This window comes from Dendrobates tinctorius, unplaced genomic scaffold (genome assembly GCF_039654945.1).
Source record: "Dendrobates tinctorius isolate UK_male_01 unplaced genomic scaffold, ASM3965494v1 ptg000178l, whole genome shotgun sequence".
NCBI lineage: Eukaryota > Metazoa > Chordata > Amphibia > Anura > Dendrobatidae > Dendrobates > Dendrobates tinctorius.
In genome coordinates this window covers 603,086-624,955 of record NW_027361845.1, presented here as the reverse complement: position 1 = coordinate 624,955, position 21,870 = coordinate 603,086, and the positions used below count along the sequence as shown (strand labels likewise).

The 21,870-nt window shown below is 34.2% G+C and overlaps 9 non-coding genes across 9 annotated transcripts; all 9 read right to left on the bottom strand.

Annotated features, from left to right (window-relative positions):
- Positions 1-1,398: 1,398 nt before the first annotated feature.
- On the bottom strand, positions 1,399-1,470 carry TRNAW-CCA (transfer RNA tryptophan (anticodon CCA)). Its single transcript has one exon. It is a non-coding gene; the product is annotated as a tRNA-Trp (tRNA).
- Positions 1,471-2,885: 1,415 nt separating this feature from the next.
- On the bottom strand, positions 2,886-2,957 carry TRNAW-CCA (transfer RNA tryptophan (anticodon CCA)). The gene has a single exon. It is a non-coding gene; the product is annotated as a tRNA-Trp (tRNA).
- Positions 2,958-4,375: 1,418 nt separating this feature from the next.
- Positions 4,376-4,447, bottom strand: TRNAW-CCA (transfer RNA tryptophan (anticodon CCA)). The gene has a single exon. It is a non-coding gene; the product is annotated as a tRNA-Trp (tRNA).
- A 2,903-nt stretch (positions 4,448-7,350) lies between these two features.
- TRNAW-CCA (transfer RNA tryptophan (anticodon CCA)) lies at positions 7,351-7,422 on the bottom strand. The gene has a single exon. It is a non-coding gene; the product is annotated as a tRNA-Trp (tRNA).
- Positions 7,423-8,840: 1,418 nt separating this feature from the next.
- On the bottom strand, positions 8,841-8,912 carry TRNAW-CCA (transfer RNA tryptophan (anticodon CCA)). Its single transcript has one exon. It is a non-coding gene; the product is annotated as a tRNA-Trp (tRNA).
- A 4,422-nt stretch (positions 8,913-13,334) lies between these two features.
- Positions 13,335-13,406, bottom strand: TRNAW-CCA (transfer RNA tryptophan (anticodon CCA)). Its single transcript has one exon. It is a non-coding gene; the product is annotated as a tRNA-Trp (tRNA).
- Positions 13,407-14,822: 1,416 nt separating this feature from the next.
- On the bottom strand, positions 14,823-14,894 carry TRNAW-CCA (transfer RNA tryptophan (anticodon CCA)). The gene has a single exon. It is a non-coding gene; the product is annotated as a tRNA-Trp (tRNA).
- A 1,416-nt stretch (positions 14,895-16,310) lies between these two features.
- TRNAW-CCA (transfer RNA tryptophan (anticodon CCA)) lies at positions 16,311-16,382 on the bottom strand. Its single transcript has one exon. It is a non-coding gene; the product is annotated as a tRNA-Trp (tRNA).
- A 3,386-nt stretch (positions 16,383-19,768) lies between these two features.
- On the bottom strand, positions 19,769-19,840 carry TRNAW-CCA (transfer RNA tryptophan (anticodon CCA)). The gene has a single exon. It is a non-coding gene; the product is annotated as a tRNA-Trp (tRNA).
- Positions 19,841-21,870: the final 2,030 nt, after the last annotated feature.

Genomic DNA, 21,870 nt, shown 5'->3' with positions numbered 1-21,870 from the left:
CCCATACTTCACATGAAAAGTGCATGATAAAATATATGGACACGATCTTGAAATTTGTTACTTATAATCACAGTTTGGAAAAGATATAAACAAGGATGAATTAAGGTCTTCACTTTCAGATTCAGGGATTTCCAATTCAAAATTTAGAATGTAGTAATAAACCCTTTTTTCTTACATATTCAAAGATGACAATGGTATGAACAAATTAATAGGTGTTTCTGACTTGCCACAAATTTTCTGTTTTGAACTCAGTTCCCAATGATATATCTCATCAAAGGATTGTTGAAAAGATTTTATTCAGTAGAATTAAAAAAGCAATTTTTCAAACACTTTCCTGACAGGTGGCAACAAGATCATGATAATCTATTGTCAGTTAGAATACGCAGTTTCTGTTTTCAATCTTAACCCAAACATCGATCAACTTTTAAAAAGATGAAAGAGATACTTGAACATGACATAATTTAAACATGCATCATTCTGACCAGGAGTAAGGCGCACTACCGTCAGTGTATGAGGACAGCTGTAAAACTTGCTTGCTCCCATAATTCACTTGTAAAGTGCATGAGGAAATATACAGACACAATCTTGAAATTTGCTACTTTAATTCACAGTTTAGAAAAGTAATAACAAGGATGAATTAGGATCTTCACGTTCCGATTCAGGGATTTCCAGTTTAAAGTTTAGATTCTAGTAATAAGCCTGATTTTCTTACAAATTCAAAGATGACAATGGTATGAACAAAGCGATAGGTGTTCCTGGCATTTATTACATTTATTAATGTTTTTAACTCAATTCCCAATAATATTTCTCATCAAAGTATTGTTGATAAAATTTTAATCTATAGAATTAAAAAAACACTTTTTTAAAAACTGTTCTGACCTGTGTCAACAACGTTGTGTTAATCTATTTTCAGTTGGATTACCCAGTTTCTGTTTTCAATCTTAACCCAAACATCGATCAAGCTATAAAAATATGAAAGAGCTGCTTGACCATGACGTGATTTGAATACACAACTTTCTGATATGGATTCAGAAGCACTACAGTTCAATTAAGATCTTCACAATCAGATTCAGTGATTTCCAGTCAAAAATTAAGAATCTGGTAATAAACCCTCTTTTCTTACAAATTCAAAGATGGCAATGGTAAAAATAAATTAATAGGTGCTTATGGCATTAATTACATTTATTAATGTTTGGAACTCAATTCCCAATAACAATTCTTATCAAAGTCCTCTTGAAACGATTATAATCTGTAGAACTAAAAAAATGCAGTTTCTTAAACACTGCAGCCTGGTAGCAACAAAGTCGAGTTAACTTTTGTCAAGTTGGACTACTCAGTTGCTGTTTTCAATAATAACCCAAACATAAATCAAGATATGAAAAGACATAAAGAGCTGATTGACCTCGACGTGATTTGAACACGCAACCTTCTGATCTGGAGTCAGACGCGCTACCGTTGCGCCACGAGGTCATTTGAAAAGTGTTGTTGCTCCCATACTTCACATGAAAAGTGCACGATAAAATATTTGGACACATCTTGAAATTTGCTACTTATAATCACAGTTTGGAAAAGATATAAACAAGGATGAATTAAGGTCTTCACTTTCAGATTCAGGGATTTCCAATTAAAAATTTAGAATATAGTAATAAACCCTTTTTTCTTACAAATTCAAAGATGACAATGGTATGAACAAATTAATAGGTGTTTCTGACTTGCCACAAATTTTCTGTTTTGAACTCAGTTCCCAATGATAGATCTCATCAAAGATTGTTGAAAAGATTTTATTCAGTAGAATTAAAAAAGCAATTTTTCAAACACTTTCCTGACAGGTGGCAACAAGATCATGATAATCTATTGTCAGTTAGAATACGCAGTTTCTGTTTTCAATCTTAACCCAAACATCGATCAACTTTTAAAAAGATGAAAAAGATACTTGAACATGACATAATTTAAACATGCATCATTCTGACCAGGAGTAAGGCGCACTACCGTCAGTGTATGAGGACAGCTGTAAAACTTGCTTGCTCCCATAATTCACTTGTAAAGTGCATGAGGAAATATACAGACACCATCTTGAAATTTGCTACTTTAAATCACAGTTTAGAAAAGTAATAACAAGGATGAAATAGGATCTTCACGTTCCGATTCAGGGATTTCCAGTTTAAAGTTTAGATTCTAGTAATAAGCCTGATTTTCTTACAAATTCAAAGATGACAATGGTATGAACAAAGCGATAGGTGTTCCTGGCATTTATTACATTTATTAATGTTTTTAACTCAATTCCCAATAATATTTCTCATCAAAGTATTGTTGATAAGATTTTAATCTATAGAATTAAAAAAACACTTTTTTAAAAACTGTTCTGACCTGTGTCAACAACGTTGTGTTAATCTATTTTCAGTTGGATTACCCAGTTTCTGTTTTCAATCTTAACCCAAACATCGATCAAGCTATAAAAATATGAAAGAGCTGCTTGACCATGACGTGATTTGAATACACAACTTTCTGATATGGATTCAGAAGCAATACAGTTGAATTAAGATCTTCACAATCAGATTCAGTGATTTCCAGTCAAAAATTAAGAATCTGGTAATAAACCCTCTTTTCTTACAAATTCAAAGATGGCAATGGTAAAAATAAATTAATAGGTGCTTATGGCATTAATTACATTTATTAATGTTTGGAACTCAATTCCCAATAACAATTCTTATCAAAGTCCTCTTGAAACGATTATAATCTGTAGAACTAAAAAATGCAGTTTCTTAAACACTGCAGCCTGGTAGCAACAAAGTCGAGTTAACTATTGTCAAGTTGGACTACGCAGTTACTGTTCTCAATAATAACCCAAACATCAATCAAGATATGAAAAGACATAAAGAGCTGATTGACCCCAACGTGAATTGAACACGCACCCTTCTGATATGGCGTCAGACGCGCTACCATTGCGCCACGAGGTCAGTTGTAAAGTGTTGTTGCTCCCATACTTCACATGAAAAGTGCATGATAAAATATATGGACACGATCTTGAAATTTGTTACTTATAATCACAGTTTGGAAAAGATATAAACAAGGATGAATTAAGGTCTTCACTTTCAGATTCAGGGATTTCCAATTCAAAATTTAGAATGTAGTAATAAACCCTTTTTTCTTACATATTCAAAGATGACAATGGTATGAACAAATTAATAGGTGTTTCTGACTTGCCACAAATTTTCTGTTTTGAACTCAGTTCCCAATGATATATCTCATCAAAGGATTGTTGAAAAGATTTTATTCAGTAGAATTAAAAAAGCAATTTTTCAAACACTTTCCTGACAGGTGGCAACAAGATCATGATAATCTATTGTCAGTTAGAATACGCAGTTTCTGTTTTCAATCTTAACCCAAACATCGATCAACTTTTAAAAAGATGAAAGAGATACTTGAACATGACATAATTTAAACATGCATCATTCTGACCAGGAGTAAGGCGCACTACCGTCAGTGTATGAGGACAGCTGTAAAACTTGCTTGCTCCCATAATTCACTTGTAAAGTGCATGAGGAAATATACAGACACAATCTTGAAATTTGCTACTTTAATTCACAGTTTAGAAAAGTAATAACAAGGATGAATTAGGATCTTCACGTTCCGATTCAGGGATTTCCAGTTTAAAGTTTAGATTCTAGTAATAAGCCTGATTTTCTTACAAATTCAAAGATGACAATGGTATGAACAAAGCGATAGGTGTTCCTGGCATTTATTACATTTATTAATGTTTTTAACTCAATTCCCAATAATATTTCTCATCAAAGTATTGTTGATAAAATTTTAATCTATAGAATTAAAAAAACACTTTTTTAAAAACTGTTCTGACCTGTGTCAACAACGTTGTGTTAATCTATTTTCAGTTGGATTACCCAGTTTCTGTTTTCAATCTTAACCCAAACATCGATCAAGCTATAAAAATATGAAAGAGCTGCTTGACCATGACGTGATTTGAATACACAACTTTCTGATATGGATTCAGAAGCACTACAGTTCAATTAAGATCTTCACAATCAGATTCAGTGATTTCCAGTCAAAAATTAAGAATCTGGTAATAAACCCTCTTTTCTTACAAATTCAAAGATGGCAATGGTAAAAATAAATTAATAGGTGCTTATGGCATTAATTACATTTATTAATGTTTGGAACTCAATTCCCAATAACAATTCTTATCAAAGTCCTCTTGAAATGATTATAATCTGTAGAACTAAAAAAATGCAGTTTCTTAAACACTGCAGCCTGGTAGCAACAAAGTCGAGTTAACTTTTGTCAAGTTGGACTACTCAGTTGCTGTTTTCAATAATAACCCAAACATAAATCAAGATATGAAAAGACATAAAGAGCTGATTGACCTCGACGTGATTTGAACACGCAACCTTCTGATCTGGAGTCAGACGCGCTACCGTTGCGCCACGAGGTCATTTGAAAAGTGTTGTTGCTCCCATACTTCACATGAAAAGTGCACGATAAAATATTTGGACACATCTTGAAATTTGTTACTTATAATCACAGTTTGGAAAAGATATAAACAAGGATGAATTAAGGTCTTCACTTTCAGATTCAGGGATTTCCAATTAAAAATTTAGAATATAGTAATAAACCCTTTTTTCTTACAAATTCAAAGATGACAATGGTATGAACAAATTAATAGGTGTTTCTGACTTGCCACAAATTTTCTGTTTTGAACTCAGTTCCCAATGATATATCTCATCAAAGATTGTTGAAAAGATTTTATTCAGTAGAATTAATAAAGCAATTTTTCAAACACTTTCCTGACAGGTGGCAACAAGATCATGATAATCTATTGTCAGTTAGAATACGCAGTTTCTGTTTTCAATCTTAACCCAAACATCGATCAACTTTTAAAAAGATGAAAGAGATACTTGAACATGACATAATTTAAACATGCATCATTCTGACCAGGAGTAAGGCGCACTACCGTCAGTGTATGAGGACAGCTGTAAAACTTGCTTGCTCCCATAATTCACTTGTAAAGTGCATGAGGAAATATACAGACACCATCTTGAAATTTGCTACTTTAAATCACAGTTTAGAAAAGTAATAACAAGGATGAATTAGGATCTTCACGTTCCGATTCAGGGATTTCCAGTTTAAAGTTTAGATTCTAGTAATAAGCCTGATTTTCTTACAAATTCAAAGATGACAATGGTATGAACAAAGCGATTGGTGTTCCTGGCATTTATTACATTTATTAATGTTTTTAACTCAATTCCCAATAATATTTCTCATCAAAGTATTGTTGATAAGATTTTAATGTATAGAATTAAAAAAACACTTTTTTAAAAACTGTTCTGACCTGTGTCAACAACGTTGTGTTAATCTATTTTCAGTTGGATTACCCAGTTTCTGTTTTCAATCTTAACCCAAACATCGATCAAGCTATAAAAATATGAAAGAGCTGCTTGACCATGACGTGATTTGAATACACAACTTTCTGATATGGATTCAGAAGCACTACAGTTGAATTAAGATCTTCACAATCAGATTCAGTGATTTACAGTCAAAAATTAAGAATCTGGTAATAAACCCTCTTTTCTTACAAATTCAAAGATGGCAATGGTAAAAATAAATTAATAGGTGCTTATGGCATTAATTACATTTATTAATGTTTGGAACTCAATTCCCAATAACAATTCTTATCAAAGTCCTCTTGAAACGATTATAATCTGTAGAACTAAAAAATGCAGTTTCTTAAACACTGCAGCCTGGTAGCAACAAAGTCGAGTTAACTTTTGTCAGTTGGACTACGCAGTTACTGTTTTCAATAATAACCCAAACATCAATCAAGATATGAAAAGACATAAAGAGCTGATAGACCCCGACATGATTTGAACACGCAACCTGCTGATGTGGAGTCAGACGCGCTACCGTTGCGCCACGAGGTCATTTGAGAAGTGTTGTTGCTCCCATACTTCACATGAAAAGTGCATGATAAAATATATGGACACCATCTTGAAATTTGCTACTTATAATCACAGTTTGGAAAAGATATAAACAAGGATGAATTAAGGTCTTCACTTTCAGATTCAGGGATTTCCAATTAAAAATTTAGAATATAGTAATAAACCCTTTTTTCTTACAAATTCAAAGATGACAATGGTATGAACAAATTAATAGGTGTTTCTGACTTGCCACAAATTTTCTGTTTTGAACTCAGTTCCCAATGATATTTCTCATCAAAGGATTGTTGAAAAGATTTTATTCAGTAGAATTAAAAAAGCAATTTTTCAAACACTTTCCTGACAGGTGGCAACAAGATCATGATAATCTATTGTCAGTTAGAATACGCAGTTTCTGTTTTCAATCTTAACCCAAACATCGATCAACTTTTAAAAAGATGAAAGAGATACTTGAACATGACATAATTTAAACATGCATCATTCTGACCAGGAGTAAGGCGCACTACCGTCAGTGTATGAGGACAGCTGTAAAACTTGCTTGCTCCCATAATTCACTTGTAAAGTGCATGAGGAAATATACAGACACCATCTTGAAATTTGCTACTTTAAATCACAGTTTAGAAAAGTAATAACAAGGATGAATTAGGATCTTCACGTTCCGATTCAGGGATTTCCAGTTTAAAGTTTAGATTCTAGTAATAAGCCTGATTTTCTTACAAATTCAAAGATGACAATGGTATGAACAAAGCGATAGGTGTTCCTGGCATTTATTACATTTATTAATGTTTTTAACTCAATTCCCAATAATATTTCTCATCAAAGTATTGTTGATAAGATTTTAATCTATAGAATTAAAAAAACACTTTTTTAAAAACTGTTCTGACCTGTGTCAACAACGTTGTGTTAATCTATTTTCAGTTGGATTACCCAGTTTCTGTTTTCAATCTTAACCCAAACATCGATCAAGCTATAAAAATATGAAAGAGCTGCTTGACCATGACGTGATTTGAATACACAACTTTCTGATATGGATTCAGAAGCACTACAGTTGAATTAAGATCTTCACAATCAGATTCAGTGATTTCCAGTCAAAAATTAAGAATCTGGTAATAAACCCTCTTTTCTTACAAATTCAAAGATGGCAATGGTAAAAATAAATTAATAGGTGCTTATGGCATTAATTACATTTATTAATGTTTGGAACTCAATTCCCAATAACAATTCTTATCAAAGTCCTCTTGAAATGATTATAATCTGTAGAACTAAAAAATGCAGTTTCTTAAACACTGCAGCCTGGTAGCAACAAAGTCGAGTTAACTATTGTCAAGTTGGACTACGCAGTTACTGTTCTCAATAATAACCCAAACATCAATCAAGATATGAAAAGACATAAAGAGCTGATTGACCCCGACGTGATTTGAACATGCACCCTTCTGATTTGGCGTCAGACGCGCTACCATTGCGCCACGAGGTCAGTTGAAAAGTGTTGTTGCTCCCATACTTCACATGAAAAGTGCATGATAAAATATATGGACACGATCTTGAAATTTGTTACTTATAATCACAGTTTGGAAAAGATATAAACAAGGATGAATTAAGGTCTTCACTTTCAGATTCAGGGATTTCCAATTCAAAATTTAGAATGTAGTAATAAACCCTTTTTTCTTACATATTCAAAGATGACAATGGTATGAACAAATTAATAGGTGTTTCTGACTTGCCACAAATTTTCTGTTTTGAACTCAGTTCCCAATGATATATCTCATCAAAGGATTGTTGAAAAGATTTTATTCAGTAGAATTAAAAAAGCAATTTTTCAAACACTTTCCTGACAGGTGGCAACAAGATCATGATAATCTATTGTCAGTTAGAATACGCAGTTTCTGTTTTCAATCTTAACCCAAACATCGATCAACTTTTAAAAAGATGAAAGAGATACTTGAACATGACATAATTTAAACATGCATCATTCTGACCAGGAGTAAGGCGCACTACCGTCAGTGTATGAGGACAGCTGTAAAACTTGCTTGCTCCCATAATTCACTTGTAAAGTGCATGAGGAAATATACAGACACCATCTTGAAATTTGCTACTTTAAATCACAGTTTAGAAAAGTAATAACAAGGATGAATTAGGATCTTCACGTTCCGATTCAGGGATTTCCAGATTAAAGTTTAGATTCTAGTAATAAGCCTGATTTTCTTACAAATTCAAAGATGACAATGGTATGAACAAAGCGATAGGTGTTCCTGGCATTTATTACATTTATTAATGTTTTTAACTCAATTCCCAATAATATTTCTCATCAAAAAATTGTTGATAAAATTTTAATCTATAGAATTAAAAAAACACTTTTTTAAAAACTGTTCTGACCTGTGTCAACAACGTTGTGTTAATCTATTTTCAGTTGGATTACCCAGTTTCTGTTTTCAATCTTAACCCAAACATCGATCAAGCTATAAAAATATGAAAGAGCTGCTTGACCATGACGTGATTTGAATACACAACTTTCTGATATGGATTCAGAAGGACTACAGTTGAATTAAGATCTTCACAATCAGATTCAGTGATTTCCAGTCAAAAATTAAGAATCTGGTAATAAACCCTCTTTTCTTACAAATTCAAAGATGGCAATGGTAAAAATAAATTAATAGGTGCTTATGGCATTAATTACATTTATTAATGTTTGGAACTCAATTCCCAATAACAATTCTTATCAAAGTCCTCTTGAAACGATTATAATCTGTAGAACTAAAAAAATGCAGTTTCTTAAACACTGCAGCCTGGTAGCAAAAAAGTCGAGTTAACTTTTGTCAAGTTGGACTACGCAGTTGCTGTTTTCAATAATAACCCAAACATCAAACAAGATATGAAAAGACATAAAGAGCTGATTGACCTCGACGTGATTTGAACACGCAACCTTCTGATCTGGAGTCAGACGCGCTACCGTTGCGCCACGAGGTCATTTGAAAAGTGTTGTTGCTCCCATACTTCACATGAAAAGTGCATGATAAAATATTTGAACACATTTTGAAATTTGCTACTTATAATCACAGTTTGGAAAAGATATAAACAAGGATGAATTAAGGTCTTCACTTTCAGATTCAGGGATTTCCAATTAAAAATTTAGAATATAGTAATAAACCCTTTTTTCTTACAAATTCAAAGATGACAATGGTATGAACAAATTAATTGGTGTTTCTGACTTGCCACAAATTTTCTGTTTTGAACTCAGTTCCCAATGATATATCTCATCAAAGATTGTTGAAAAGATTTTATTCAGTAGAATTAAAAAAGCAATTTTTCAAACACTTTCCTGACAGGTGGCAACAAGATCATGATAATCTATTGTCAGTTAGAATACGCAGTTTCTGTTTTCAATCTTAACCCAAACATCGATCAACTTTTAAAAAGATGAAAGAGATACTTGAACGTGACATAATTTAAACATGCATCATTCTGACCAGGAGTAAGGCGCACTACCGTCAGTGTATGAGGACAGCTGTAAAACTTGCTTGCTCCCATAATTCACTTGTAAAGTGCATGAGGAAATATACAGACACCATCTTGAAATTTGCTACTTTAAAACACAGTTTAGAAAAGTAATAACAAGGATGAATTAGGATCTTCACTTTCCGATTCAGGGATTTCCAGTTTAAAGTTTAGATTCTAGTAATAAGCCTGATTTTCTTACAAATTCAAAGATGACAATGGTATGAACAAAGCGATAGGTGTTCCTGGCATTTATTACATTTATTAATGTTTTTAACTCAATTCCCAATAATATTTCTCATCAAAGTATTGTTGATAAGATTTTAATCTATAGAATTAAAAAAACACTTTTTTAAAAACTGTTCAGACCTGTGTCAACAACCTTGTGCTAATCTATTTTCAGTTGGATTACCCAGTTTCTGTTTTCAATCTTAACCCAAACATCGATCAAGCTATAAAAATATGAAAGAGCTGCTTGACCATGACGTGATTTGAATACACAACTTTCTGATATGGATTCAGAAGCACTACAGTTGAATTAAGATCTTCACAATCAGATTCAGTGATTTCCAGTCAAAAATTAAGAATCTGGTAATAAACCCTCTTTTCTTACAAATTCAAAGATGGCAATGGTAAAAATAAATTAATAGGTAATTAATTACATTTATTAATGTTTGGAACTCAATTCCCAATAAGAATTCTCATTAAAGTCCTCTTGAAACGATTATAATCTGTAGAACTAAAAAATGCAGTTTCTTAAACACTGCAGCCTGGTAGCAACAAAGTCGAGTTAACTTTTGTCAAATTGGACTACGCAGTTGCTGTTTTCAATAATAACCCAAACATCAATCAAGATATGAAAAGACATAAAGAGCTGATGGACCTCGACGTGATTTGAACACGCACCCTTCTGATGTGGAGTCAGACGCGCTTCCGTTGCGCCACGAAGGGATTCGAAAAGTGTTGTTGCTCCCATACTTCACATGAAAAGTGCATGATAAAATATATGGACACCATCTTGAAATTTGCTACTTATAATCACAGTTTGGAAAAGATATAAAACAAGGATGAATTAAGGTCTTCACTTTCAGATTCAGGGATTTCCAATTAAAAATTTAGAATATAGTAATAAACCCTTTTTTCTTACAAATTCAAAGATGACAATGGTATGAACAAATTAATAGGTGTTTCTGACTTGCCACAAATTTTCTGTTTTGAACTCAGTTCCCAATGACATATCTCATCAAAGATTGTTGAAAAGATTTTATTCAGTAGAATTAAAAAGGCAATTTTTCAAACACTTTCCTGACAGGTGGCAACAAGATCATGATAATCTATTGTCAGTTAGAATACGCAGTTTCTGTTTTCAATCTTAACCCAAACATCGATCAACTTTTAAAAAGATGAAAGAGATACTTGAACATGACATAATTTAAACATGCATCATTCTGACCAGGAGTAAGGCGCACTACCGTCAGTGTATGAGGACAGCTGTAAAACTTGCTTGCTCCCATAATTCACTTGTAAAGTGCATGAGGAAATATACAGACACCATCTTGAAATTTGCTACGTTGTGTTAATCTATTTTCAGTTGGATTACCCAGTTTCTGTTTTCAATCTTAACCCAAACATCGATCAAGCTATAAAAATATGAAAGAGCTGCTTGACCATGACGTGATTTGAATACACAACTTTCTGATATGGATTCAGAAGCACTACAGTTGAATTAAGATCTTCACAATCAGATTCAGTGATTTCCAGTCTGATAAATTAATAAATTTATTACATTTATTAATGTTTTTAACTCAATTCCCAATAATATTTCTCATCAAAGTATTGTTGATAAGATTTTAATCTATAGAATTAAAAAAACACTTTTTTAAAAACTGTTCTGACCTGTGTCAACAACGTTGTGTTAATCTATTTTCAGTTGGATTACCCAGTTTCTGTTTTCAATCTTAACCCAAACATCGATCAAGCTATAAAAATATGAAAGAGCTGCTTGACCATGACGTGATTTGAATACACAACTTTCTGATATGGATTCAGAAGCACTATAGTTGAATTAAGATCTTCACAATCAGATTCAGTGATTTCCAGTCAAAAATTAAGAATCTGGTAATAAACCCTCTTTTCTTACAAATTCAAAGATGGCAATGGTAAAAATAAATTAATAGGTGCTTATGACATTAATTACATTTATTAATGTTTGGAACTCAATTCCCAATAACAATTCTTATCAAAGTCCTCTTGAAACGATTATAATCTGTAGAACTAAAAAATGCAGTTTCTTATACACTGCAGCCTGGTAGCAACAAAGTCGAGTTAACTTTTGTCAGTTGGACTGCGCAGTTACTGTTTTCAATAATAACCCAAACATCAATCAAGATATGAAAAGACATAAAGAGCGGATTGACCCCAACGTGATTTGAACACGCAACCTGCTGATGTGGCGTCAGACGCACTACCGTTGCGCCACAAGGTCAGTTGAAAAGTGTTGTTGCTCCCATACTTCACATGAAAAGTGCATGATAAAATATATGGACACCTTCTTGAAATTTGCTACTTATAATCACAGTTTGGAAAAGATATAAACAAGGATGAATTAAGGTCTTCACTTTCAGATTCAGGGATTTCCAATTAAAAATTTAGAATATAGTAATCAACCCTTTTTTCTTACAAATTCAAAGATGACAATGGTATGAACAAATTAATAGGTGTTTCTGACTTGCCACAAATTTTCTGTTTTGAACTCAGTTCCCAATGATATATCTCATCAAAGGATTGTTGAAAAGATTTTATTCAGTAGAATTAAAAAAGCAATTTTTCAAACACTTTCCTGACAGGTGGCAACAAGATCATGATAATCTATAGTCAGTTAAAATACGCAGTTTCTGTTTTCAATCTTAACCCAAACATCGATCAACTTTTAAAAAGATGAAAGAGATACTTGAACGTGACATAATTTAAACATGCATCATTCTGACCAGGAGTAAGGCGCACTACCGTCAGTGTATGAGGACAGCTGTAAAACTTGCTTGCTCCCATAATTCACTTGTAAAGTGCATGAGGAAATATACAGACACCATCTTGAAATTTGCTACTTTAAATCACAGTTTAGAAAAGTAATAACAAGGATGAATTAGGATCTTCACTTTCCGATTCAGGGATTTCCAGTTTAAAGTTTAGATTCTAGTAATAAGCCTGATTTTCTTACAAATTCAAAGATGACAATGGTATGAACAAAGCGATAGGTGTTCCTGGCATTTATTACATTTATTAATGTTTTTAACTCAATTCCCAATAATATTTCTCATCAAAGTATTGTTGATAAGATTTTAATCTATAGAATTAAAAAAACACTTTTTTAAAAACTGTTCTGACCTGTGTCAACAACGTTGTGTTAATCTATTTTCAGTTGGATTACCCAGTTTCTGTTTTCAATCTTAACCCAAACATAGATCAAGCTATAAAAATATGAAAGAGCTGCTTGACCATGACGTGATTTGAATACACAACTTTCTGATATGGATTCAGAAGCACTACAGTTGAATTAAGATCTTCACAATCAGATTCAGTGATTTCCAGTCAAAAATTAAGAATCTGGTAATAAACCCTCTTTTCTTACAAATTCAAAGATGGCAATGGTAAAAATAAATTAATAGGTAATTAATTACATTTATTAATGTTTGGAACTCAATTCCCAATAACAATTCTTATCAAAGTCCTCTTGAAACGATTATAATCTGTAGAACTAAAAAACGCAGTTTCTTAAACACTGCAGCCTGGTAGCAACAAAGTCGAGTTAACTTTTGTCAAGTTGGACTACGCAGTTGCTGTTTTCAATAATAACCCAAACATCAATCAAGATATGAAAAGACATAATGAGCTGATTGACCTCGACGTGATTTGAACACGCAACCTTCTGATCTGGAGTCAAACGCACTACCGTTGCGCCACGAGGTCATTTGAAAAGTGTTGTTGCTCCCATACTTCACATGAAAAGTGCATGATAAAATATATGGACACCATCTTGAAATTTGCTACTTATAATCACAGTTTGGAAAAGATATAAACAAGGATGAATTAAGGTCTTCACTTTCAGATTCAGGGATTTCCAATTAAAAATTTAGAATATAGTAATAAACCCTTTTTTCTTACAAATTCAAAGATGACAATGGTATGAACAAATTAATAGGTGTTTCTGACTTGCCACAAATTTTCTGTTTTGAACTCAGTTCCCAATGATATATCTCATCAAAGATTGTTGAAAAGATTTTATTCAGTAGAATTAAAAAAGCAATTTTTCAAACACTTTCCTGACAGGTGGCAACAAGATCATGATAATCTATTGTCAGTTAGAATACGCAGTTTCTGTTTTCAATCTTAACCCAAACATCGATCAACTTTTAAAAAGATGAAAGAGATACTTGAACATGACATAATTTAAACATGCATCATTCTGACCAGGAGTAAGGCGCACTACCGTCAGTGTATGAGGACAGCTGTAAAACTTGCTTGCTCCCATAATTCACTTGTAAAGTGCATGAGGAAATATACAGACACCATCTTGAAATTTGCTACTTTAAATCACAGTTTAGAAAAGTAATAACAAGGATGAATTAGGATCTTCACGTTCCGATTCAGGGATTTCCAGTTTAAAGTTTAGATTCTAGTAATAAGCCTGATTTTCTTACAAATTCAAAGATGACAATGGTATGAACAAAGCGATAGGTGTTCCTGGCATTTATTACATTTATTAATGTTTTTAACTCAATTCCCAATAATATTTCTCATCAAAGTATTGTTGATAAGATTTTAATCTATAGAATTGAAAAAACACTTTTTTAAAAACTGTTCTGACCTGTGTCAACAACGTTGTGTTAATCTATTTTCAGTTGGATTACCCAGTTTCTGTTTTCAATCTTAACCCAAACATCGATCAAGCTATAAAAATATGAAAGAGCTGCTTGACCATGATGTGATTTGAATACACAACTTTCTGATATGGATTCAGAAGCACTACAGTTGAATTAAGATCTTCACAATCAGATTCAGTGATTTCCAGTCAAAAATTCAGAATCTGGTAATAAACCCTCTTTTCTTACAAATTCAAAGATGGCAATGGTAAAAATAAATTAATAGGTGCTTATGGCATTAATTACATTTATTAATGTTTGGAACTCAATTCCCAATAACAATTCTTATCAAAGTCCTCTTGAAACGATTATAATCTGTAGAACTAAAAAATGCAGTTTCTTAAACACTGCAGCCTGGTAGCAACAAAGTCGAGTTAACTTTTGTCAAGTTGGACTACGCAGTTGCTGTTTTCAATAATAACCCAAACATAAATCAAGATATGAAAAGACATAAAGAGCTGATTGACCTCGACATGATTTGAACACGCAACCTTCTGATCTGGAGTCAGACGCTCTACCGTTGCGCCACGAGGTCATTTGAAAAGTGTTGTTGCTCCCATACTTCACATGAAAAGTGCATGATAAAATATATGGACACGATCTTGAAATTTGTTACTTATAATCACAGTTTGGAAAAGATATAAACAAGGATGAATTAAGGTCTTCACTTTCAGATTCAGGGATTTCCAATTCAAAATTTAGAATGTAGTAATAAACCCTTTTTTCTTACATATTCAAAGATGACAATGGTATGAACAAATTAATAGGTGTTTCTGACTTGCCACAAATTTCCTGTTTTGAACTCAGTTCCCAATGATATATCTCATCAAAGGATTGTTGAAAAGATTTTATTCAGTAGAATTAAAAAAGCAATTTTTCAAACACTTTCCTGACAGGTGGCAACAAGATCATGATAATCTATTGTCAGTTAGAATACGCAGTTTCTGTTTTCAATCTTAACCCAAACATCGATCAACTTTTAAAAAGATGAAAGAGATACTTGAACATGACATAATTTAAACATGCATCATTCTGACCAGGAGTAAGGCGCACTACCGTCAGTGTATGAGGACAGCTGTAAAACTTGCTTGCTCCCATAATTCACTTGTAAAGTGCATGAGGAAATATACAGACACCATCTTGAAATTTGCTACTTTAAATCACAGTTTAGAAAAGTAATAACAAGGATGAATTAGGATCTTCACGTTCCGATTCAGGGATTTCCAGTTTACAGTTTAGATTCTAGTAATAAGCCTGATTTTCTTACAAATTCAAAGATGACAATGGTATGAACAAAGCGATAGGTGTTCCTGGCATTTATTACATTTATTAATGTTTTTAACTCAATTCCCAATAATATTTCTCATCAAAGTATTGTTGATAAGATTTTAATCTTTAGAATTAAAAAAACACTTTTAAAAACTGTTCTGACCTGTGTCAACAACGTTGTGTTAATCTATTTTCAGTTGGATTACCCAGTTTCTGTTTTCAATCTTAACCCAAACATCGATCAAGCTATAAAAATATGAAAGAGCTGCTTGACCATGACGTGATTTGAATACACAACTTTCTGATATGGATTCAGAAGCACTACAGTTGAATTAAGATCTTCACAATCAGATTCAGTGATTTCCAGTCAAAAATTAAGAATCTGGTAATAAACCCTCTTTTCTTACAAATTCAAAGATGGCAATGGTAAAAATAAATTAATAGGAGCTTATGGCATTAATTACATTTATTAATGTTTGGAACTCAATTCCCAATAACAATTCTTATCAAAGTCCTCTTAAAACGATTATAATCTGTAGAACTAAAAAAATGCAGTTTCTTAAACACTGCAGCCTGGTAGCAACAAAGTCGAGTTAACTTTTGTCAAGTTGGACTACGCAGTTGCTGTTTTCAATAATAACCCAAACATCAATCAAGACATAAAAAGACATTAAGAGCTGATTGACCTCGACGTGATTTGAACACGCAATCTTCTGATCTGGAGTCAGACGCGCTACCGTTGCGCCACGAGGTCATTTGAAATGTGTTGTTGCTCCCATACTTCACATGAAAAGTGCATGATAAAATATTTGGACACCATCTTGAAATTTGCTACTTATAATCACAGTTTGGAAAAGATATAAACAAGGATGAATGAAGGTCTTCACTGTCAGATTCAGGGATTTCCATTTAAAAATTTAGAATATAGTAATAAACCTTTTTTCTTACAAATTCAAAGATGACAATGGTATGAACAAATTAATAGGTGTTTCTGACTTGCCACAAATTTTCTGTTTTGAACTCAGTTCCCAATGATATATCTCATCAAAGATTGTTGAAAAGATTTTATTCAGTAGAATTAAAAAAGCAATTTTTCAAACACTTTCCTGACAGGTGGCAACAAGATCATGATAATCTATTGTCAGTTAGAATACGCAGTTTCTGTTTTCAATCTTAACCCAAACATCGATCAATTTTTAAAAAGATGAAAGAGATACTTGAACATGACATAATTTAAACATGCATCATTCTGACCAGGAGTAAGGCACACTACCGTCAGTGTATGAGGACAGCTGTAAAACTTGCTTCCTCCCATAATTCACTTGTAAAGTGCATGAGGAAATATACAGACACCATCTTGAAATTTGCTACTTTAAATCACAGTTTAGAAAAGTAATAACAAGGATGAATTAGGATCTTCACGTTCCGATTCAGGGATTTCCAGTTTAAAGTTTAGATTCTAGTAATAAGGCCGGTTTCACATTAGCGCATTTTATGCGCACGCACGGCCGGGGGTAGCTCCGCCCCCGAGCCGGCTCTCTGCCCGGCGTGCCCGCCCCTTCCTTGTAGCGCCGCCTCCTAGCGGACAGCGGCGCCTGCGATCGGCACACCCTATCTTTAGCATAGGGTGCGCCGATCGTGCGCAGGCCGTGCGCTAGTTGCGCTTTGACCTGCGCTGCGCACTTTTGACGGTGCGCCGTGCGCGCCAAAATCCGAAAAGTTTGATTTTGGCGCGCACGGCGCACCGTCAAAAGTGCGCAGCGCAGGTCAAAGCGCAACTAGCGCACGGCCTGCGCACGATCGGCGCACCCTATGCTAAAGATAGGGTGCGCCGATCGCAGGAGCCGCTGTCCGCTAGGAGGCGGCGCTACAAGGAAGGGGCGGGCACGCCGGGCAGAGAGCCGGATCGGGGGCGGAGCTACCCCCGGCCGTGCGCGCGCTGAAAATGCGCTAGTGTGAAACCGGCCTAAGCCTGATTTTCTTACAAATTCAAAGATGACAATGGTATGAACAAAGCGATAGGTGTTCCTGGCATTTATTACATTTATTAATGTTTTTAACTCAATTCCCAATAATATTTCTCATCAAAGTATTGTTGATAAGATTTTAATCTATAGAATTAAAAAAACACTTTTTTAAAAACTGTTCTGACCTGTGTCAACAACGTTGTGTTAATCAATTTTCAGTTGGATTACCCAGTTTCTGTTTTCAATCTTAACCCAAACATCGATCAAGCTATAAAAATATGAAAGAGCTGCTTGACCATGACGTGATTTGAATACACAACTTTCTGATATGGATTCAGAAGCACTACAGTTGAATTAAGATCTTCACAATCAGATTCAGTGATTTCCAGTCAAAAATTAAGAATCTGGTAATAAACCCTCTTTTCTTACAAATTCAAAGATGGCAATGGTAAAAATAAATTAATAGGTGCTTATGGCATTAATTACATTTATTAATGTTTGGAACTCAATTCCCAATAACAATTCTTATCAAAGTCCTCTTGAAACGATTATAATCTGTAGAACTAAAAAATGCAGTTTCTTAAACACTGCAGCCTGGTAGCAACAAAGTCGAGTTAACTTTTGTCAAGTTGGACTATGCAGTTACTGTTTTCAATAATAACCCAAACATCAATCAAGATATGAAAAGACATAAAGAGCTGATTGACCTCGACGTGATTGACCTTCTGATCTGTAGTCAGACACGCTAACGTTGCGCCACGAGGTCAGTTGAAAAGTGTTGTTGCTCCCATACTTCACATGAAAAGTGCATGATAAAATATATGGACACCATCTTGAAATTTGCTACTTATAATCACAGTTTGGAAACGATATAAACAAGGATGAATTAAGGTCTTCACTTTCAGATTCAGGGATTTCCAATTAAAAATTTAGAATATAGTAATAAACCCTTTTTTCTTACAAATTCAAAGATGACAATGGTATGAACAAATTAATAGGTGTTTCTGACTTGCCACAAATTTCCTGTTTTGAACTCAGTTCCCAATGATATATCTCATCAAAGGATTGTTGAAAAGATTTTATTCAGTAGAATTAAAAAAGCAATTTTTCAAACACTTTCCTGACAGGTGGCAACAAGATCATGATAATCTATTGTCAGTTAGAATACGCAGTTTCTGTTTTCAATCTTAACCCAAACATCAATCAACTTTTAAAAAGATGAAAGAGATACTTGAACATGACATCATTTAAACATGCATCATTCTGACCAGGAGTAAGGCGCACTACCGTCAGTGTATGAGGACAGCTGTAAAACTTGCTTGCTCCCATAATTCACTTGTAAAGTGCATGAGGAAATATACAGACACCATCTTGAAATTTGCTACTTTAAATCACAGTTTAGAAAAGTAATAACAAGGATGAATTAGGATCTTCACGTTCCGATTCAGGGATTTCCAGTTTAAATTTTAGATTCTAGTAATAAGCCTGATTTTCTTACAAATTCAAAGATGACAATGGTATGAACAAAGCGATAGGTGTTCCTGGCATTTATTACATTTATTAATGTTTTTAACTCAATTCCCAATAATATTTCTCATCAAAGTATTGTTGATAAGATTTTAATCTTTAGAATTAAAAAAACACTTTTAAAAACTGTTCTGACCTGTGTCAACAACGTTGTGTTAATCTATTTTCAGTTGGATTACCCAGTTTCTGTTTTCAATCTTAACCCAAACATCGATCAAGCTATAAAAATATGAAAGAGCTGCTTGACCATGACGTGATTTGAATACACAACTTTCTGATATGGATTCAGAAGCACTACAGTTGAATTAAGATCTTCACAATCAGATTCAGTGATTTCCAGTCAAAAATTAAGAATCTGGTAATAAACCCTCTTTTCTTAAAAATTCAAAGATGGCAATGGTAAAAATAAATTAATAGGTAATTAATTACATTTATTAATGTTTGGAACTCAATTCCCAATAACAATTCTTATCAAAGTCCTCTTGAAACGATTATAATCTGTAGAACTAAAAAACGCAGTTTCTTAAACACTGCAGCCTGGTAGCAACAAAGTCGAGTTAACTTTTGTCAAGTTGGACTACGCAGTTGCTGTTTTCAATAATAACCCAAACATCAATCAAGACATAAAAAGACATTAAGAGCTGATTGACCTCGACGTGATTTGAACACGCAATCTTCTGATCTGGAGTCAGACGCGCTACCGTTGCGCCACGAGGTCATTTGAAATGTGTTGTTGCTCCCATACTTCACATGAAAAGTGCATGATAAAATATTTGGACACCATCTTGAAATTTGCTACTTATAATCACAGTTTGGAAAAGATATAAACAAGGATGAATGAAGGTCTTCACTGTCAGATTCAGGGATTTCCATTTAAAAATTTAGAATATAGTAATAAACCTTTTTTCTTACAAATTCAAAGATGACAATGGTATGAACAAATTAATAGGTGTTTCTGACTTGCCACAAATTTTCTGTTTTGAACTCAGTTCCCAATGATATATCTCATCAAAGATTGTTGAAAAGATTTTATTCAGTAGAATTAAAAAAGCAATTTTTCAAACACTTTCCTGACAGGTGGCAACAAGATCATGATAATCTATTGTCAGTTAGAATACGCAGTTTCTGTTTTCAATCTTAACCCAAACATCGATCAATTTTTAAAAAGATGAAAGAGATACTTGAACATGACATAATTTAAACATGCATCATTCTGACCAGGAGTAAGGCACACTACCGTCAGTGTATGAGGACAGCTGTAAAACTTGCTTCCTCCCATAATTCACTTGTAAAGTGCATGAGGAAATATACAGACACCATCTTGAAATTTGCTACTTTAAATCACAGTTTAGAAAAGTAATAACAAGGATGAATTAGGATCTTCACGTTCCGATTCAGGGATTTCCAGTTTAAAGTTTAGATTCTAGTAATAAGGCCGGTTTCACATTAGCGCATTTTATGCGCACGCACGGCCGGGGGTAGCTCCGCCCCCGAGCCGGCTCTCTGCCCGGCGTGCCCGCCCCTTCCTTGTAGCGCCGCCTCCTAGCGGACAGCGGCGCCTGCGATCGGCACACCCTATCTTTAGCATAGGGTGCGCCGATCGTGCGCAGGCCGTGCGCTAGTTGCGCTTTGACCTGCGCTGCGCACTTTTGACGGTGCGCCGTGCGCGCCAAAATCCGAAAAGTTTGATTTTGGCGCGCACGGCGCACCGTCAAAAGTGCGCAGCGCAGGTCAAAGCGCAACTAGCGCACGGCCTGCGCACGATCGGCGCACCCTATGCTAAAGATAGGGTGCGCCGATCGCAGGAGCCGCTGTCCGCTAGGAGGCGGCGCTACAAGGAAGGGGCGGGCACGCCGGGCAGAGAGCCGGATCGGGGGCGGAGCTACCCCCGGCCGTGCGCGCGCTGAAAATGCGCTAGTGTGAAACCGGCCTAAGCCTGATTTTCTTACAAATTCAAAGATGACAATGGTATGAACAAAGCGATAGGTGTTCCTGGCATTTATTACATTTATTAATGTTTTTAACTCAATTCCCAATAATATTTCTCATCAAAGTATTGTTGATAAGATTTTAATCTATAGAATTAAAAAAACACTTTTTTAAAAACTGTTCTGACCTGTGTCAACAACGTTGTGTTAATCAATTTTCAGTTGGATTACCCAGTTTCTGTTTTCAATCTTAACCCAAACATCGATCAAGCTATAAAAATATGAAAGAGCTGCTTGACCATGACGTGATTTGAATACACAACTTTCTGATATGGATTCAGAAGCACTACAGTTGAATTAAGATCTTCACAATCAGATTCAGTGATTTCCAGTCAAAAATTAAGAATCTGGTAATAAACCCTCTTTTCTTACAAATTCAAAGATGGCAATGGTAAAAATAAATTAATAGGTGCTTATGGCATTAATTACATTTATTAATGTTTGGAACTCAATTCCCAATAACAATTCTTATCAAAGTCCTCTTGAAACGATTATAATCTGTAGAACTAAAAAATGCAGTTTCTTAAACACTGCAGCCTGGTAGCAACAAAGTCGAGTTAACTTTTGTCAAGTTGGACTATGCAGTTACTGTTTTCAATAATAACCCAAACATCAATCAAGATATGAAAAGACATAAAGAGCTGATTGACCTCGACGTGATTGACCTTCTGATCTGTAGTCAGACACGCTAACGTTGCGCCACGAGGTCAGTTGAAAAGTGTTGTTGCTCCCATACTTCACATGAAAAGTGCATGATAAA